This window comes from Dermacentor albipictus, chromosome 10 (genome assembly GCF_038994185.2).
Source record: "Dermacentor albipictus isolate Rhodes 1998 colony chromosome 10, USDA_Dalb.pri_finalv2, whole genome shotgun sequence".
NCBI classification, from domain to species: Eukaryota; Metazoa; Arthropoda; class Arachnida; order Ixodida; family Ixodidae; genus Dermacentor; species Dermacentor albipictus.
Genome location: NC_091830.1, coordinates 2,280,804 through 2,299,112, shown reverse-complemented (window position 1 = coordinate 2,299,112; position 18,309 = coordinate 2,280,804). Strand labels below are relative to the sequence as shown.

Genomic DNA, 18,309 nt, shown 5'->3' with positions numbered 1-18,309 from the left:
TTTTAGCGACGTTATAGTAATGTTAGAAGCCTTTCTGAAATGTCTACAATACAGTGTCTTTCGCTAAATATCTTTATTAGGACGCAGGAAAAGAGTGGCATTCACAGTTGAGTAAAACAGTTGCAGCGAATGACTATCCAGCAATCGCTGCAACGACTGCTAAAATTTGGCATGCAATACAAGAAACAAATAAAAAGAATTAGCAAGGAGATTAAAGCAAAGAAAGAGAATAATTGGAAAGATTAGCTAAACGAGCTGACCCTGCATTGTGGGACAAAGAGACGAAAAGAGAGAAAGATGGGGAGATCGCACGCACACCTGACTATGCAGCCTATGAAAGGTCGCAGGTAGATGATACCTGTGGACTTGCGGTGTAACGCTCTCCCTACCTTCGGCCTCAACGACTCTCACGGCCATATATAATGCGAGCAAATAAAAACTGGCACGTATGCTTGTAGCCGTATATGTTGTACAGTGCACAATATACTTGTCTCTGAATGGTGCGCGGAGAGGAAGCGCTAAACCTTAGGAGGTATTTCACTCTTCACAGAAGGCTTGTGCCTGCAAGAAATTTGCAGTTGGGAGCACCCAGCCTATGTAGATAAACTAAGTGCGTAGTCTCTTCGATGCGAATGGTCTATATAGGTTTGTAAAGACAGAAATGTGCGTCAACAATCTCTGGTGCCCAACGGTAATGAATTCAACTTCCTGGAAAATCACTTTTGATTGTACTCTGTTGGATTCTCTTGGGTGCTTCCTTTGGAGCGCAGCTCTTCGGCGCCTGTTCCAGCGGTGAGCGTCGGTGTCCCTCGGGGCGAACGAGCACAGCGAAGGATGAGAGCGCGGAGTGCAGCGGGGGACGACAGCGACGAGAGTGGGAAGAACAGCGTAGTGCCGCGGAAGATGGGCTCTGCGGCTTTGATGGCTACTAGGTGGCGCCAGAATAGCGCGCGTCGTCTGTATGGAAACGAAGCGCTGCATGAGTGCAGGTCTGCACGGCGGCTGCTGTGAATCAAGCCCGCGCGTCACCCACGCGCTGCCTGTAGTGATCACCCGACCAGGGAGGCAGTCGCGCCGCGCTTCGGAGCGTTTGCAACATGCCGCACGAGACAGGTTGTCCGCGCCAGCCAGTATATCACGAAATGAAAACACGTATAGAGCTGCGTTCAAATTTGGTATTAGGAAGCATCGTAATCGTCGCTTAATTTTTTTTTTTCATTTCATGCACATCATATGGTACACAGCGTTTCCCTTCCAACGAGACGATCAATACAAAAGCGCCTACTTTCAGTTTACTTATTTGTGATTAATGGAGGAACAAAAGGGATCGAGAGGAGCGTTCTATTGGCCGCCCCGTAACCGCCTAGCGGACGACTGACTCGTCTGAACAACGGCCAGCTCGGCTAACAAATAGATAAAAAATAGCGACGTGTATGAGGGCTACTCACACAATTTAAGTTCTTTTTTATCTTTCGTACTTAAATGCATCCATGCAGGGCACTGCACAGTCGATGCACGAGTGCTCACAGCGACCTCATGACACGGAGTACCACGAGGTTGGGTGTCTTATATACCAGAATGCATCGAGGCCCGGTGAAATTATTTACTACAGAAAAAGCTCGCTTTGTGCGACTAGGGCACACTTAAGCGCAATAACATACACGGACGAGAAGAGAAAAAACAGAACCAGACGTTCTCCTGTCAACACACCATGAGAAAGCAAGCGATCGCTGATGGGTCGAACGTACATTAAGACCGCGTATTAGTAAGAAATGGAATTTGTCTGGCAATGCGGAATGAAGTTAATGGATCATTCCAAGTATATGCATGTGCACTATGCAATGACTTAGCGAATTTACCTCACATGCTCTGGCGATGTCCCGCGTTACACGGCGATGAAAACACTTCTTCACGTTGGGATGCGGTCGTACACAGTCCCAACCTCGAAAGACAGTTATGGGCTGTCCAACGGGCCCGCGACGCGGCGGAGAGGCTCGGCCTCTCTGTCCCGACGTGTGAGCGGCCCGCTGCGCGCTAGTGCGCGCCCTAAAAGACCCTAATAAAGTTTTTCATCCATCCATCCATCCATTACGGCCGCGCCCAGAGCCTCGATCAGACACAACGTGCCGCCATTGATATTGTGCTCAAGTAATGCACTCGATGAGAGACTACTGATGTCTTCTATTGATATCTGACAGTAGACGCCGAGAGAGGAAGCTTGCACACGAATGAGCGTGAGGCCTGTCTCTCGGTATAGACGTCTACAGGCTGAATGAATTACAACTGCACGAAGAGCGCTGACGCTAACACAGCTTAATGGCAAACTCTGAATCCGAAGCTGAGCGCTCTAAGAACAAGCAAGTTACCAAAATTATGGCCAAGAACAAAGCTACTGCCAAAGGCTCCTACTTTTGCCATCGCGGACGCTACGCGCACGTCGCATTCGCCCAGAACCTGCCGAGCGGGCGCTCTCTAGGCGTCCCGACCGGTGCCCACTCATCAAAAGCGGTCTGAGGAAGCACCGCAGCCTACCGTAAGATAGTCCGGCTACGAACACGGTGTTCTGCAGGCGGCGTTGTGTTGCGCATCACAAAGTCATCTGCCGTAACTCTAGTACATCCTACATTCGCCGAATCACCGGAAGCTTTGCCACTCGCGACGCGACCGAAGACATTGCGGGGAGGAAGCCAGGGCCCGCGAGTCGCCGCACTCCCGGCTGGCATTCAAAAACCAAGGACGTCTTTCTTTTTCCTCGTAGACCAGCACCGACCGTTCCCTGCCATCCTTTGAAGCCTCCATTGGGAGGACACGTGTGTATTTGCAAAACAAGCAAATCGCTAGCGCGTCCTTCCTTCCCGTTCCACCGCCGACAATGAGGCGATTACGAGCGGCGGCCTTCTCGGCAGTTTTACTGCGAGACACTCCGCCGGATGTTGGTCCGAGGCCGGGCCTTTGCTGCGCTTGGCTTGGTCCATTCAGGGGGACGGCCAAACGACGACTTGGGTGCGCAGGGATGCACTACGAATTGATGCGGCTCGGTTTAACGCTGCATATTAACTCAATTGAACTATCGGCGCTCGCTAACAACTGTTCGCAGTTATGCAAAGGCGGGGCCAAGTGGCTTAGCGAAACCGCTTTGGAAGCTTTGCGGGAGTTGCCAAGCAGTGGCCCCGTTTAGGCGCAGGGATTCCTTCTCCGCCCACGCCTCTCGCGTTCTTTCCGAGAACGCACACCAAGCGGCGAACGGTTGGCGAGCTGCGTGCTTATTGTTCGCAGAAGCTGCCTGCGGGAAGCCGGAGACGAGGAAGGGGACCTTCTCGAAAGAGTACGGAGACGATGCCAAAACCGAAACTGCGCGCAAATTTCCATCGCTGGCCCCCTCGTGACACCGAAGCGAGACGCGAAAAAAAAATAGCCCCCCAAAGAAAGGCCGAGGGAACCTCTCCCCGGGCTGTTTTTATCTGGCGCGCCAAGGAGGACGCCGCTCACTGCTACTTTCGCTCTCTTCATGTTTGCTTCTTCGGAGCAACCACTTTCTGGGAACGGGAAAAAAGTGGTGGTCGCCCCGGCCGCCAACCTCCCCCGCCGCCGCTGTGAGTGGACCCGGCCACGAACCGGTTTAGCGAGTCGGGCTTCGGAAGAAAGTGTTTCCCCTCCTTCTTTCCGCGTGCCTTTTCCTTTGAAGCTTGTATTAGTTTATTTTTTTTCTTGCTACTTTCTCTGTTGCTTGGCTCTATCTACGTTTAGCGCTGGCCACCGCTTATTCAGTTCAGCTGGTTCGGGCTCCCGGAGAGGAAAGGATGACCAGGCCAGTAAAGCAAAACACAACGACGATTGCCATCGTTCGGGCAAGGTATGAATTTCGAAGACTAGGTGAAAACACAAAACAAGAAGCGAGAAAGCTCCCCTCGGGCACAAGAAGCAGGGGAAAGTGAGCGAAGACGAGAACGAAGTGGGATGCGACGGAACACGTGATCGTTAAGAGGACAGATAAACGATTCAGAGCCAGCGAACAAACTTGTTTTTCTTGCTGGCATTTGAAGCCCGCTCTACCACAGGCGACTCTCCGTCAGCGCTAAGTTGTGATAGCCGCGCTGTGGAAAATGAGAAATTGAGCCTCGCAAGGAGACGCACCGGAGAGAGGCGCGTCGTATCCGAACGTGTAGCTTCCATGTCACGGAGCGCGCTGCGGAAAGCGATTATACAAATGAACAGGCGAAGTTTTAACTTTAAAACAGTAAATGAACGATCGAGCTCCCAGAATCCTGGAAATGATAGTGCCAGACACGAGGGCGCCGATAATAATTTGATAAAATACCTGTGGCTACGAAATAGTTACGGCATTTTGGAGGCGGATGTGTCCATGTACCTTCCACCTGTGATCGCTGAGGCTACTGCACGTGGCAAGGATAGCACGCGGCGCTCTTGCTTATTATATATATTTTTGTGTGTGTACGCATCGTCATCATAGCAAGCTTTATTTCTATACATCGTGAGCAATTATTGCTATTCGCCATGACCTCTCCATAATGTCAATGATGTCAGGTCTGGCATTTCGAGACAGCTGTTTAGTATCAAATTAAAAGTGTTTCACAACTTTCTTTTTACACGTGAGTAGCGAGTGGCGAACGTCGTACAACTTGAAAAACACGCACTCCTTTTTTTTAGCGAGTGCTGAAATGACCTTGTAGTTGCACATTAAATGCCACTGGCGTAGCGCATCTGACGAAGAGACACGGAAAAACACATCGTCCCGCCTTGGAAGCACTACGCCAGTGGCATTTAATATGACGCACGGATCAGCCCAGAGTGCAACTGTAGGTGCAGTTCTCAGCTCTGTCTCGGGAAAACCGCAATTTGCTTTCCGTAGCAAATAACCAACTAACCTTCACCTTATCCTTCACTGAGCCGAGTTTACAGAGCCAGACCGAACGGGAAGCGGCACGCCTGATGTCCAATAACAAAGAGAACAACCCAACAGGTAAAGATCGGATCCGGTCTGTTTGGTGGTGGTCCGACCGCTCGGCATATATGCCTTGCACGTGTCGTACGGTTTCTTCAAAACCCGCATACAATACGAGTTCCCATTCTATTTATTAAGTTATTTCTTTATTTGCTTGTCTGTTTTGGCACATCAAATTTCAGTCCCATATTTACTTTTTTAATTTATTTATAAATACTGCAGCCCCGAGTTGAGGTTTTAGCAGAGGGGAGTTACATTTGTTGGGTTTCGCAAATTGGCAAACAACTGTAACAACAAAAGAAATACACGGAAATGAAGTACATAATTTGGCAACCTAAACCCAATGATATACCGGAAAGAAGCACGAAAGCATATAATAAGCTTAGCGCGACAGGCTAGACAAGTCACTGCTGAAGGTGTACAGCAAAAAGGTTTGCGGATGGTTGTGAAACGACTTCATTAGTAAGTTTATTCCTTTCAGTTATTGTTCTAGGAAAAAAAAAAACGAATACCTAAAAGTGTTATTTCGAGTGGAAAAAAGGAAAAGTGGTATTTCGAGTGGAAAAAACCAGTTATGGAAAAAAGAGTTGTGGCCAAGACGTGTCTCTGCCTTGTGGCATCCTCGAGCTCTGGTTACGCGGCGCCACTGTACCGGTACATGCAGTGCCACATGCGGCCATCCTCGGAGATTTCAGGTTGGGGGCAATACTGTTTACGGCCGCGCCGCGCACTGCGCTATGGGTGGAGATGGCGTTGACAAGTGATCGGCGTGTGTTGTTTTGCGGCTTTCTAAAGATAGAAAATATCGATGGCTACTTCAAGAAGAGCTTCTTACGCATGGGTGCGAGGTTGTACTATAGCAGGCACGTTTACGCAGTAAGAGAAGAATCGGTGAACGCAAGAGGCCCGTCGGATATCGTCGGCAAATGTGTCGTCCAGATGAAAAGCATGGACTACGATGTGCGTCTTGAGGTGAACCAATCCTTCAAAAAAAATAAATAAATAAGTGCCTCAATATCGCTAACCGCTTCATTTTTTTCTTTTTTAGTTGTCTGAAAATTGCAGAAATATTTTGCACGCAAGCTGTACATGCAAAGCTGGCTGCGGAGGCTGGTGCAAGCACGCCGCGGCCATGGCGATATTCGTAAATGAATACGAATATACATCGTGCACGGATGTTCCATGCGCATGGAAGAAACCATCATCGCGTCCCAACGTCGATGTCAAAAAATCAATCAAGGAAGTCTTTTCCCGTACGGGAAGTTCGTTTTTTTACTTTTTTGTGTGTGTGTGATGCGACTTTGCCGCTGATTGACGCAATCAATTTTGCAAGTCGACCTTCGCGAAAACCAATTCTGCAGATGGTGAACCCTGCAGCTCTTTTCTCGCAGTTTGCAGGTGTAAATTGTGCCATTAAGGAGCTTGAGGAGCGCAGGGACATGATCCAGGTGCCGTCGACGGCACATCTAGCAGACGACAGCTTCGACCGAGAGTTGCTAAAAAAAAAAACTAGATAAGGAGGGCAGCATACACAGTGCGCTAAGGGTCACTTCGACCTCTCCTTTTATTCTGAAAAGTGAAAACATGGTCTGGGGCAAGGCGGCATCACTCTTTTTGTAGCAAGGTGGAAATATTGTTGGAATGTACGCTGGGTGCTGAGCGATGTTGCTTCTCTCGTTTCCCACGAAGTGAGCACTGCATATTCGCGTTTCATTCCTTTTCGGTTGCCACAGCTCTCCCTCTGAGCTGTTAGAAAGCAAGAAGATAACGTGTCTGAATACATAAGGCGCACAGACTGGCATTATAAAGGCAAAAGGCGCAGCCCATCAGAAACAGGTCAAAAGAAAACAGACGACACACACATTTGGCGCTTTGGTGTGTGTTGTCTGTGTTCTTTTGTTCTGTTTTTGATGCGCAACTACTTTGCCTCCATCATGATATACCAAGAAGCCCAAAGCATTAATCGATAGTAAGACATGTTTACCTTGCTCGGCGGACAGCTGCGATCCACCTCTGTCTTCTTTCATTCTCATACGATTTCCTAGGAAAACGGTAGAATTTGATCGGCGGCAATTATCCAGCAGTGTTCCTGTAGCTGTTGTGACAGCCATAAACGCAGCAATACGGCGAATTGCCTTTCCTGGACCCGGTTTTCACAACCACGCGACGAGGCGCCATGCTCCCCTACGTTGTCAACGCGTCCACTTCGCATTCACCCCCAACCTATAATCGCCGTCACCCGCGACAGAGGGCGCTACGTGCGCGGCTTGAAGCTGCAGTGCACAGAAAGTATCTGCTACGTGTCTACCTTATAATAACCTTTAACTAAATGAAACAAAAGTTTCAATCTGAAAACACGATTTCTTTGCGTTAGCGTTGGGAGGTTGACTTTTTCTAATAATGATGTGATCGAAGTTCGCCCAAAGCTGTTACAAATGAATCTCACCGCTCTCTTTAGCATTTTTTCAACTTTGTTAACATGTTTCTGAGTGTGCGGGTACCAAATTCATCACCAACAGCCTATTTTATGTCCACTGCAGGGCGAAGGCCTCTCCCTGCGATCTCCAGTTACCCCTGTCGTGCGCCAACCGAATCAATCAATCAATCAATCAATCAATCAATCAATCAATCAATCAATCAATAAATCAATCAATCAATCAATCAATCAATCAATCAATCAATCAATCAATCAATCAATCAACTTTATTTCCTTTGGATAGGAGGAGTACGGGACTAAAAGCTTGAGCAGCTTGACGAGGTCCCGACCCCGTTACAGTTGGCAAAACAGCAGGGTGACGGTCAGTCATGCACGAAGAGTTCTAATAAATCGACGAATACTACATAACATCGGGTAAGACAAAATTTTGTAACAAAGCGAAACACTAGAACCCATTTGCATAGCCTTAAAATGGCATGAACAGGAAAAGCAGCGATCGACAAGCAGAGGGATAAAAAAAATTCGAAACGATGTACTATTCCTGAACATTAAATGGATTGGGCAAAGCGTTTAATGAGACAATTTTGATTACACGAAGGATCAAATTCTTCATGGTGTAATAAGTTTAGAAGGTAAGGTAACTTGTACCCGCGAAATTCCAAATTTCATCGCACCACCTAGTCTTCTGCCGTCCTCTACTGCGCTTTCCTTCTCTTGGTACCCATTCTGTAGATCTAATTGTCCAACGATTATTTTACCTGCGCATTAAATGACCCACCCAGCGCCATTTTTATTCTCTTAATGTCAATGAGAATATCGGCTATACCCGTTTGCTCTCTGATCCAAGCCGCTCCTTTCCTGTGTCTTAACGTTATGCCTAGCATTCTTCTTCTCATCGCTCTTTGCGTGGTCCCTAACTTGTCCTCAAAGCTTTTTGTCAGTCACCAAGTCTCTGCCCCACATGTCAGCACCAGTAAAAAGCAGTTATTGTACAGCTTCCTTTACATTGATAACGTTGAGCTTCCAGTCAGGAGCTAACAATGTCTACCGTAGGCGAACCAACTCTTTTTTATTCTTCTATGAATTTCCTTCTCATGATCAGGGTTCCCTGTGATTAATTGACCAAGGTAAACGTACTCCTTCACAGACTCTAGAGGCTGACTGGCGATCCTGAACTCTTGCTCCCTTCCCCGGTTATTCATCATTATCTTTGTCTTCTGCATATAAATCTTCAACCTCACTCTCACACTCTCTCTGTTAAGGTCCTCAATTATTGGTTGTAACTCATCTGCAGTGTTGCTGAATAGAACAATGTCATCGGTAAACTGAAGGTTGCTGAGGTATTCGGCGTCGATCCTTATTCCTAAGCCTGCCCAGTTTAATAGCTTGAATGCTTCTTCCAAGCACGCAGTGAATAGCATTGTAGAGATTGTGTTTCCTTGTCTGACCCCTTTCTTTATAGGTATCTTCTTACTTATGTAGACCTAAGGTAACTGTGGAATCTCTAGATAATTTCCAAGATAGTTACGTAACTGGTCTGTATTCCTTGATTTCGTAATGCCTCTATGACTGCTGGTATCCCTACTGAATGAAATGCCTTTTCATAATCTATGAAAGCCGTATAGAGAGGCTGATTGTACTCTGCAGATTTCTCGATTACCTGATTGATGACACGGATGTGGTCCATTGTAATGTATCCTTTCTTGAAACCTGCCTCTTCCTTTGGTTGTCTAAAGTCCAGTGTTGCCCTCATTCTATTGGAGATTATCTAGGTGAATATTATTATATAATACTGAAAGTAAGCTAATGGGCCTATCATTTTTCAGTTCTTTAACGTCGCCCTTCTTGTGGATTAGTATTATGCTTGCATTCTTCCCGTTTTCTGAAACCCTTGCAGTCGATAGACACTTCGTATAGAGAGCCTCCAGTTTTCCTAGCATTATGTCTCCTCTATCTTTGATTAAATCGACTGTTATTCCATCCTCTCTTGCTGCTTTTCCCCGTTTCATTTTGGAATGCATCATGTAACCGCGCAAACAACAAGGAACAAAGAAGGAAACACACAAGACAGGCGCGGATCCTTTGCGCCTGTCTTGTGTGTTTCCTTCTTTGTCCCTTGTTGTTTGCGCGGTTACATGATGCATTCTAATATCGACCACCAACTAGCCTGCCTATCCCTGTTAAATGTGTTACCCCGTTTCATGCCTTGCATGGCCCTTCTGACCTCATCTCTAGTTATAGGAGGAGTTTCTGTATACTGTTCATTATTGTTTCGAATGGAGTTATCCTGAGTCATCTGAGTACTGTACAGGTCAGTATAGAATTCTTCCGCTGCTTTTACTAAACCTTCGAGATTGCTGATGATATTCACTCGCTTATATCTTTCAGTGAATACGTCTTTGTTCATCCTATGCCAAGTTTTCTTCGCATTGTTTTCAGGCTGCGTCAATTTTTTACCGCTTCTTCAGCCGCTACGCTCTTCGTTCGCTCTTTCTTCCTTCGCTGCACTCTTTGGCTCGGTTACGCCGATGCCGGCGCTCGCCGCAGGAACAGGCGCCTAAAGCCCAGACCGCACGTACGCTAGTGTACGTGCGCAAGCTCGCGCACGTGCACCCACGCATGCGCAGACGGTGCGGCACAGCTCGTACGCGGCGCGATCACGGTGAACAGCTCATGACGGCGAACCTGGCTACGCAGCTGCGGCGTGGTGCAGTCAACTCTCAGTGAATCAGATTTACATCATGCAGGAAACGGCTTCTTCTGACCTTTTTGTGCTGATCTAACAGCTCTGAAATGTATCAGTAACTGTGTCTGGGCTTAAGAGCTGCGCTGTAAAACTGATGTGCAGGTCAAGCGCGTCGGCTTTTATACACGACTCGTCGAATGCTCCAGCGCGATCTCTGGTGCGCGCGTGCCTTCCAGAAATGCTACACAAGTCGCGTAGCGCATACAGTCAGATTAAACAAGGTTCGGTGACAACAGACACATCATTTAGAATAAACGATAACCTCGAGTAAGTTCGAAATCATGAAGGCGCGTTTTGCGCCGAGTGATAACGTTAAGTTGTTAGCGGGTTAAATAAAAAAAATTTAATATGGGGTTTTACGTGCCAGAACATTTTATGATTATGAGGCACGCCGTAGTGGAGGAGTCCGGAAATTTCGACCACCTGGGCTTCTTTAATGTGCACCTAAATCTAAGTACCACGGGTGTTTTCGCATTTCGCCCCCATCGAAATGCGGCCGCCGTGTCCAGCATTCGATACCGTGACCTCGTGCTCAGCAGCCCAACACCATAGCCACTCAGCAACCACGCCGGGTGCGGGTTAAATGCAGTCCCCGAGAAAAGGATACGTAACTACACGTAGTGCCGTCATACCGCTATGCTCATGGGTGACCTTGGCAAGCAAGTACCATAGCAAAGTGGTACGATACCATAGTATGTCGCCAGTGGCGTAGCCAGAAATTTTGTTCGGGGGGGGCTACGCCACTGGCCCCATGTAATATATATATATATATATATATATATATATATATATATATATATATATATATATATATATATATATATATATATACAAGGGGCCAGTGGCCTAGCCCGAAATTTTGTTGGAGGAAGCTTTAGCTCGGGTGCTCCTATTTAAATACATGTAGCAGGGGAATTCGTTTTTCCCTGCAACCACTTCACCAAATTTGAGGAGGTTTGTTGCACTTAAAAAAAAAAGCTTAATTCTAGTGACTACTGGTTTCGAATTTTTCATTTAGGTGGTCAATTATTTATTAAAAATTGCCCAAATCGAAAATTTTCAGAAAACGACACTATCAAGTTTAAAACTCCGTGACTCAACAATGAAAAATGATATCACAATTCTGTGAATTGCACCTAATAGTACATCTACAGCGGACAAAATAGATATGTTACACATCAATCTCAAAAAAATTTAGTATTGTAGAAATACGGCTTGTGCACAACCCTTGTACACAACGTAACCAATTCACGTAAGATACAAACTGACATTGCAAACTTGTCCAATTTGACTGTTATAATAGATGCCATTTACAGAACCACAATGTCTGTTCTTTATGCTTAGCTATTAGTTTGTAAACGTCGTGCTTCTATTTTTTCAAGCTTTCGAATTTTTCAAAATATATTAAACAAAATTCAGGCCCTAAATCGAAGTTGTGCTTCCAACAGAACTAGGATTTAACTTTCTCTCTCAAATGCAACCAATTTCAATAAAAGCGATTAGCAGGATTATCTAAGAAAAACGTTTCTGCGTTTTACGAGTATTTGAATACGCCGCGTCGGATTGGGCCCGAGCTAAAGTTTCTTCTTAAACAATTTGTCAAGGGATCAAATCCATGAATAATAACTGCATTGTGATTGCCAAAGATGCTGCAAACGAATTCTTGAACCCTACGCACAGTCAAAACAATAAAATATGTATTTGTTCATAAAAGAGTATACTCGTATGTGCCAAACATTTTGACCAAAATAACTGATATCAATGCTTCTATATTTGTGTCTATTTATTAAGTAAAGAAAATATCACATGAACTTTAGAACTATATCAGTTCGAAACCAGGAAAGCAGTGCATGCCGCTGATGTGAAAAATTAAAAGGCAATGAACTGAACAAGTTGAGGACAAATATGTTAATGAAACTTTGTCATTCAAGAATTGTGCTTACATTCTTGTATATATGCAATGGCCAGTGAAAAATCTCAATGACGCTGTAAGTTGTTTTAATGTATTACGCAGGAACAGCTGTCACCGGTCGTGTATCGTGAGTAATTGCACCGAAATTATAGTCGCAACTTAGGGCATGTATAAAAAGCAGGAATACTGTAAGATATACGAGGGCAAGTCAAATGAATGTGAGCCAACAACAGGGTACTTTATTTAAAAGTAGTCTTCATGAGGATTTAGACATTTGTCCCATTGACTAACGAGTCGCGTGATTCCCGTCTTATAAAACTCCTTGGGTTGCTGCTTCAAAAAGTCTGTATCTGGTTCCCTTGAGCTGTTTTTTCGGTTGCCCCAAAATGTAGAAGTCGCAAGGTGACAGGTCTGAGCTGCACGGCGGATGCTGCAGCGTTTCCCACTTGAACTTTGCCAGTTTTGTATTAACCACATAAGCGACGAGGGGACAGGCATTGTCGTGGAACAAGATGACCCCATTCGTCATTTTTCCACGTTGTTCGTTCTTGATTGCGACACGCTGCCGTTCTGGCGTTTCACAATATCGGAAACAATTGATAGCCTCTCAAGATTTAGCAAACTCTATCAGTAATGGACCCTGACGACCGAAAAAAAAGTCAACAACACCTTTCCAGTGGAAATGATGGCCTTTGCGTTCTTTGGGCGTGGTAAATTCGAATGTTTCCACTGTAAGCTTTGCCGTCGTGTTTCAGGCTCGTAGTAGTGGCACCAAGGCTCGTCCCCGATCACAGTTGCAAACAAGAAGTCGTCATACTCATTGTGATACCCGATCAGATGAGTCAAGGCAGCGCGCAACTTCTCCGTCTTCTCGCTATGGATCAAAATCTTGGGGATCCACTGCGCACCAAAGAGCCGATAACCGAGAAGCTCATGAATTATGTCGTGAACCGAACCGTGACTGATGTTCAGACCGTCTGCTGGTTCATCGATGCTTATCCTCCGTTCTTGTTTCATCAGCTCATGAACCTTTGAAATTGTGTGGGGGGGTGATTGCACGATGGTTTTGGCCCGGTCTTGGAATGTCTTTACAACGTCCTTTAAACCGTTTGCTCCAACGCTTCACAGTGGTCAATGAAATGCCGTGTTCAACGTAAACGGCAGCCATACGGCGATTAATTTCTCTTTTGGAAACACCTTTAGCTGTAAAAAACTTCGCGACACCGAGCTGTTCAACTTTTGAAGTGTCCATTATGTGACGCAACCATATTCAACCCAGTGTATGAGAGCATTAAAGAACATTTATCGTCACACCTGCGTGTCACTTTTGTAAATGAGACATGCCGTTCTCCTACGCGCATGCGTCGCAGATAATGAACCAAACCATTATTTCGCGGTTAGGGTAGCCCCACTTTCATTTGACTCGCCCTCGTACATTAGAAATGCAAAGATACAGTGGGATATACAAATGCGAAAATACGGCTTGATAAAGGACAAAAAGTGTCACTGGAAACAAAGTTCACAGCATGTGTGCACAAAACCTCGCAACAAGATATTTAAGTATACGTATAAGTCTCTAATGAGTCTATGTATGTAAGAAAAAGTAACTGCATATAATGCGTCAAACAAGGCAAATAAACATGTTGCACAATCATAGATTCACAGAATCCTAGATTCCGCCCCCATTCCATCCACTCCCCCCGATGTATTGCGCGCGAAGGAAGGCGGCGCGCTTCCTGCCCGCTTTTTTCCTTTGCGCACACAAGACTGAGCCACCATCGTAGGCTCACCCATTCCACCTCCCCGCCTACGCTTTCACTCGCACATACAGAATGCAGCGCGTGGTCACGATTTTATCACCCTTGGACTTTATACGAAACACGAGGGCGATGGCAGGAATGCGCCTGGAGTGTCCATATAATTGCTTTCGCAATAATATAATAAACGTATCCGGCAACTGAAGCGTCCCGTCGCCCATTACTTTCCGCAAAAGAAGTATCAAAAACGAACTTTCACCATGCGACAATTCGCTGCGCTGCAACAATGAATTTTTTTTCTGTTGGGCGGAGGCACCGAAATGAAAAAAAAAAACGCATAGGAAAGTACGTTGGCCAGAATCGAATGCCTACATCGGGCACCTAATGGGGCTACGGAATTAATACCGAAGAAAACATGGGACGCTTGGCCCACTGAGAACCATACGCATACTGCTCAGTATCCTACACCGGCGAAACAAGACTTTCCGGAAAGGTTCCGCTCAAGCAACGCGGTGCAATCCTTCGAGTCCCCACAGTGATGGCGGCGAGCGACCATTCTTTTTTTTCTTGTCTGCTGGCCAGAAAGCTTCCAAAACTCTGTCAGGTGAAAATCCACTCGGCCAAAGCAAACCGAACGCCCACCGAAGTGCACCGCGCGGTGGTCGGGGCCATACGAGAAAAATATATGCGCTCTGGCTCGCTCTGGCAGCCCGCGGGTAGGGTAGCGAGAACAAAAAAAAAAAAAATTGAAGAGGCTCAATGTGTCCTCCGCGAATAAAAGTCAAAGTAGAAAAAATAAATAAGAAGGTAGTTACTTTGGCTGGCTTTAGTGTCTTGACATGGATGTTGTGGCGTAGGTTAAAGAAAATGTTGATATTTTTTTATGTGACATGACGGCACAAATGAACCACCCCAACGCATCGTCTCATTGGACCTCGCTGCGTGCTTTGTCAACTCGTCTGCTAGTGTGTTGATTTGGCTTGTCTCGTTGTATGTTCCGATGTAAGACTTTAGAAAAGTCAGTGGGCCTTTGGCGTCAAATGTTTATAACAACATTAAACCCACAAAGTTCCGCAATAGAAAATTTAGAGCACAACTTTGGAAATGTCAATGCACGTTTTACATCAAGAGCTTATGAGATTTATACCCATAAAGTTTCGCAATTGATATCCATGCGCTCCATAGATTCCGTGGCCTCAGTGAGATGCCGCGACGAGCCCGCTCACCATCAAAGCGCCCTTGAAACTTTGTGCTCGGGTGGCACTGCTTGGCGTTATGTGACTGCCAGTGTATGGGCGTTGCCTCGAAATCCAGCCCGAGTTCGCAATCTTCGCGGTTAAATGTCTTTTCAAGCGTCAAAAAGACATTCTAGACAAAATCCAGAGTGATTTCCGGCGCTGGGGGTCGCTTCGGTCGGCGGTGCATGGACAGCACGAAAAAATTTCGGGGGGGGCTCAAGCCCCATAAGCCCCCCCCCCCTGGCTACGCCCCTGTATGTCGCATATATCTGAAGCAGCAGAAGTCTCAGAATGACCGCTACAGATGTTAAACAAAAGTGTGTTCGAAATGTTGTGCGTCGCTAATAGCTTGCATGCTAATCGCATTAGCGTCGACAGCCATCGTGAGATGAAGTCTCCCTTATTTTAAGGCGAAATCCTTATATGTCCCATGAAGCGAAAAATCCGGCGTCCGTACGGCGTTATCATCCCATGGTATCAAAGCGCCTGCCCGTCCTACGGGCAGACTTCCACTCTGGCACACTTGCTCTGGGAGTGCGGGTCGAGGTACCCCAAGTTGAGCAAGAAGGAGTGGCACTCGCTTCTGCGTAGCCCCGCTCTATAGACAAGCAAAGCCTGGATGTCCGGCGTGCACATGACCGGACCAGTGGACTAGACCTGCCAGTCCCGGCGTGGGACTAGCCTGGTGTGCGACGAGTTCGCGTCCTCGCCGAACCTCCAGTAAAGTTCTTTCGCTCACTCACTCGCCCATGTGACCTAGCGCTGACGTCACATTCCAGGCGCTGGATCTACTGCGGCTCGCACAGCGAAATCCCACGGGGAACAGCCATGGCCTTGGCGTGACGCCATGGCCCACACTCAAAAAACCGACCTGGCCCACTCCCAAAATTGAAATAATGTGGATTAAAGTGGATCAAGGCCAATTAAAGTGGAGTAAGGTTAAATAAGGTTGGTACAAATTAGAGCAAGGTGAATTAAGGTGGAGTTTCAATTTAAGGTAATACTTAGACAAGTCCTGTTGATTTCGCCTTTAGATCACGTAAGAATACTTAAGCGACTGTCAATTTTTTTTTCAACTTGTCTATCTGGCCGCTTGCATCGATGCAGTGACCCAAGTTGCCTGCCTACTTGGGCGACTTGGGTATTTGGGCGTGATGCCGTCGTGGTCATTCCATCGTCGTCATTGTAGCCTCATAATCCGATTCTCGTCATGTCTGCGTCGCGCCTTCTACAGTGACCCGGTGACTCAAGTTGTCTAACAGCTTGGGCCACTAGGCATCTGCTTGTCGTCATTCCATCGTCGTCATCACAACTTCGTCATCCGACTCTCGTCATGCCATCGTCACGCCATTGTACTCATACAGTCATCATGCACACGTTGTCATACCAATCTCGTGATGCCGTAGAGGTCGATCGATCCTCGTCATTTTCACTACGTACGCCATCCGACTCGCCGCGTGGTAATCTTCATGGCATCGTCATCACTCAGTACCATCGCCCTTACTTCAGTAACGTCATCCCATTGTCGTCCTACCGTCGTCATCATACAGCCTTCGTCGTTACATCGAGGTCAATTCTTCTTCGTCACTCTATCGTAATCATGCGGTCGTCATTCAATCGTGATTATGTCACCGTCGCTATGCCACGGTCGTCAGACAGTCTCACTCTGCATCCGTTGTGAGAACGTCGTCGTCCGTCGTAGCCATGGTCGTGCCATCGTCGTCACTCCTACTTCGTTATTAGACTCTCGTCGTGCCGTCGTCGTCCCTCCATCGTCGTCATACAGGCTTCGTGATACAGTCGTCGTCGTCCCATTGTCCTCATACTGTTGTCATGTCATCATCGTCATTGTAACGTCGTCATGCATGGGTTCGTTATCGTACCGCCATCGTGATGTCGTCGCGGGCGTTTAATCGACGTCATTCTAACTTCTACATTCGACTCTCGTTGTGTCGTGGTCGTCACGCCATCGTTGTCACACTGTTTTGATTCAGTTAACGTCATGACATTCTCGTCCCGTTGTCGTTTTACCAACATTATCACTGTGGTAACTTCATCCCATTGTCATCATACCGCCTTCGTCAATTCAACGACGTCATTCCTTCTTCGTCATTCTATTGTAATCATCCAGTTGTCATTAGATCGTGGTTATGCCGCCCTTCATTGTAAGGTTCGTTACAGCGCAACACAAGACACGGACAAAAGGAAGGTATAAAACGAGGACACGGCGCCGTGTCTTCGTTTCATACCTTCCTTTTGTCCGTGTTGTGCGTTGCGCTGAAACGAACCTTACAATGTATCCTAACCAACTGGACCAACTTGCCGTCTTGATGCAGTATATGCCGCCGTTGTCATGCCATCGTCGTCGGTGGTCTTCATCAGCCAGTCGCTATCATGCGTTCATTGTGATACCGTCGTTGTCACGTCATCGTCGTCGTTTAATCCTCGTCGTCCGGCTTTCGTCATGCCGCGATCGTCACGCCATCGTCGTCTTACCCTTCTCGTCATTCCATTATCATCATGTCGTCCTAGTATCGTCATTGCTTAATGATCGTTATCTCGTTGTCATGCCGTCGTCGTCATGCTGCCTTTGTCCTTCCATCGATGTCATTCCTTCTTCAGCATTCCATCGGCGTCACGGCGTCCGAGTCATCTAGTTGTTTTCAGGCCGCTATGCTCAAGGGCGAACTTTGCAAGCGAGTGGCATAGCGACGTATGACCCTTTTAGAGTACGTCGCACATATCCGATGCAACGGAAGTTTCAGAATAACCACTATATGCGTTAAATAAACGTGATTTCAGAAATATGGTGTGTCGCCTCGTTTCTCGGAAACTAATCGCATTGTCGTCGGCACTCATCGCGAGATGCGCTCTGCTATAATTTTTTACCGCTGCGTTACACCGCTCTATCTTCGGGATCGGCTCACGAAATCGGTTAGGCAGTCACAAAAAAATAGCTGTTAGTTCCCATATATTGTTAAGCGCTTTAAAACCGCTCATGATCCCCAGGTAGTCCTGTATTTATTCACTCTCACTAAAACAATGTTTCTCTATGGCGATGTTATTTAGGTGTTTACTTCCGATAATTACTCAGCAGACAGATAATTTCTTGTAAGTGTGAGAAATTATAAGTAGTGCGTCGCGAGAAATGCCTCGCGCTGTTGCTTCCTGTGGAAAGTACTGTCGCCTTATTCTCTGCTCTGTAAGGGCCCAACAGCAGTAAAGTACGGGCATAGGTGTTACAATGGGAGAAAAT

General features: G+C 46.7%; 1 protein-coding gene and 1 long non-coding RNA gene across 7 annotated transcripts in view; one reads left to right on the top strand and one right to left on the bottom strand.

The window, feature by feature from the left end:
* The window catches only part of LOC135911965 (isobutyryl-CoA dehydrogenase, mitochondrial-like), a 573,736-nt gene that overhangs the window by 88,786 nt on the left and 466,641 nt on the right, over positions 1 to 18,309 (top strand). The window lies entirely within an intron of this gene.
* On the bottom strand, positions 6,494 to 7,203 carry LOC135911944 (uncharacterized). The gene is made up of 2 exons (XR_010567520.2): positions 6,948 to 7,203; positions 6,494 to 6,709 (listed from the first exon to the last, which is right to left on the bottom strand). It is a non-coding gene; the product is annotated as an uncharacterized lncRNA (long non-coding RNA).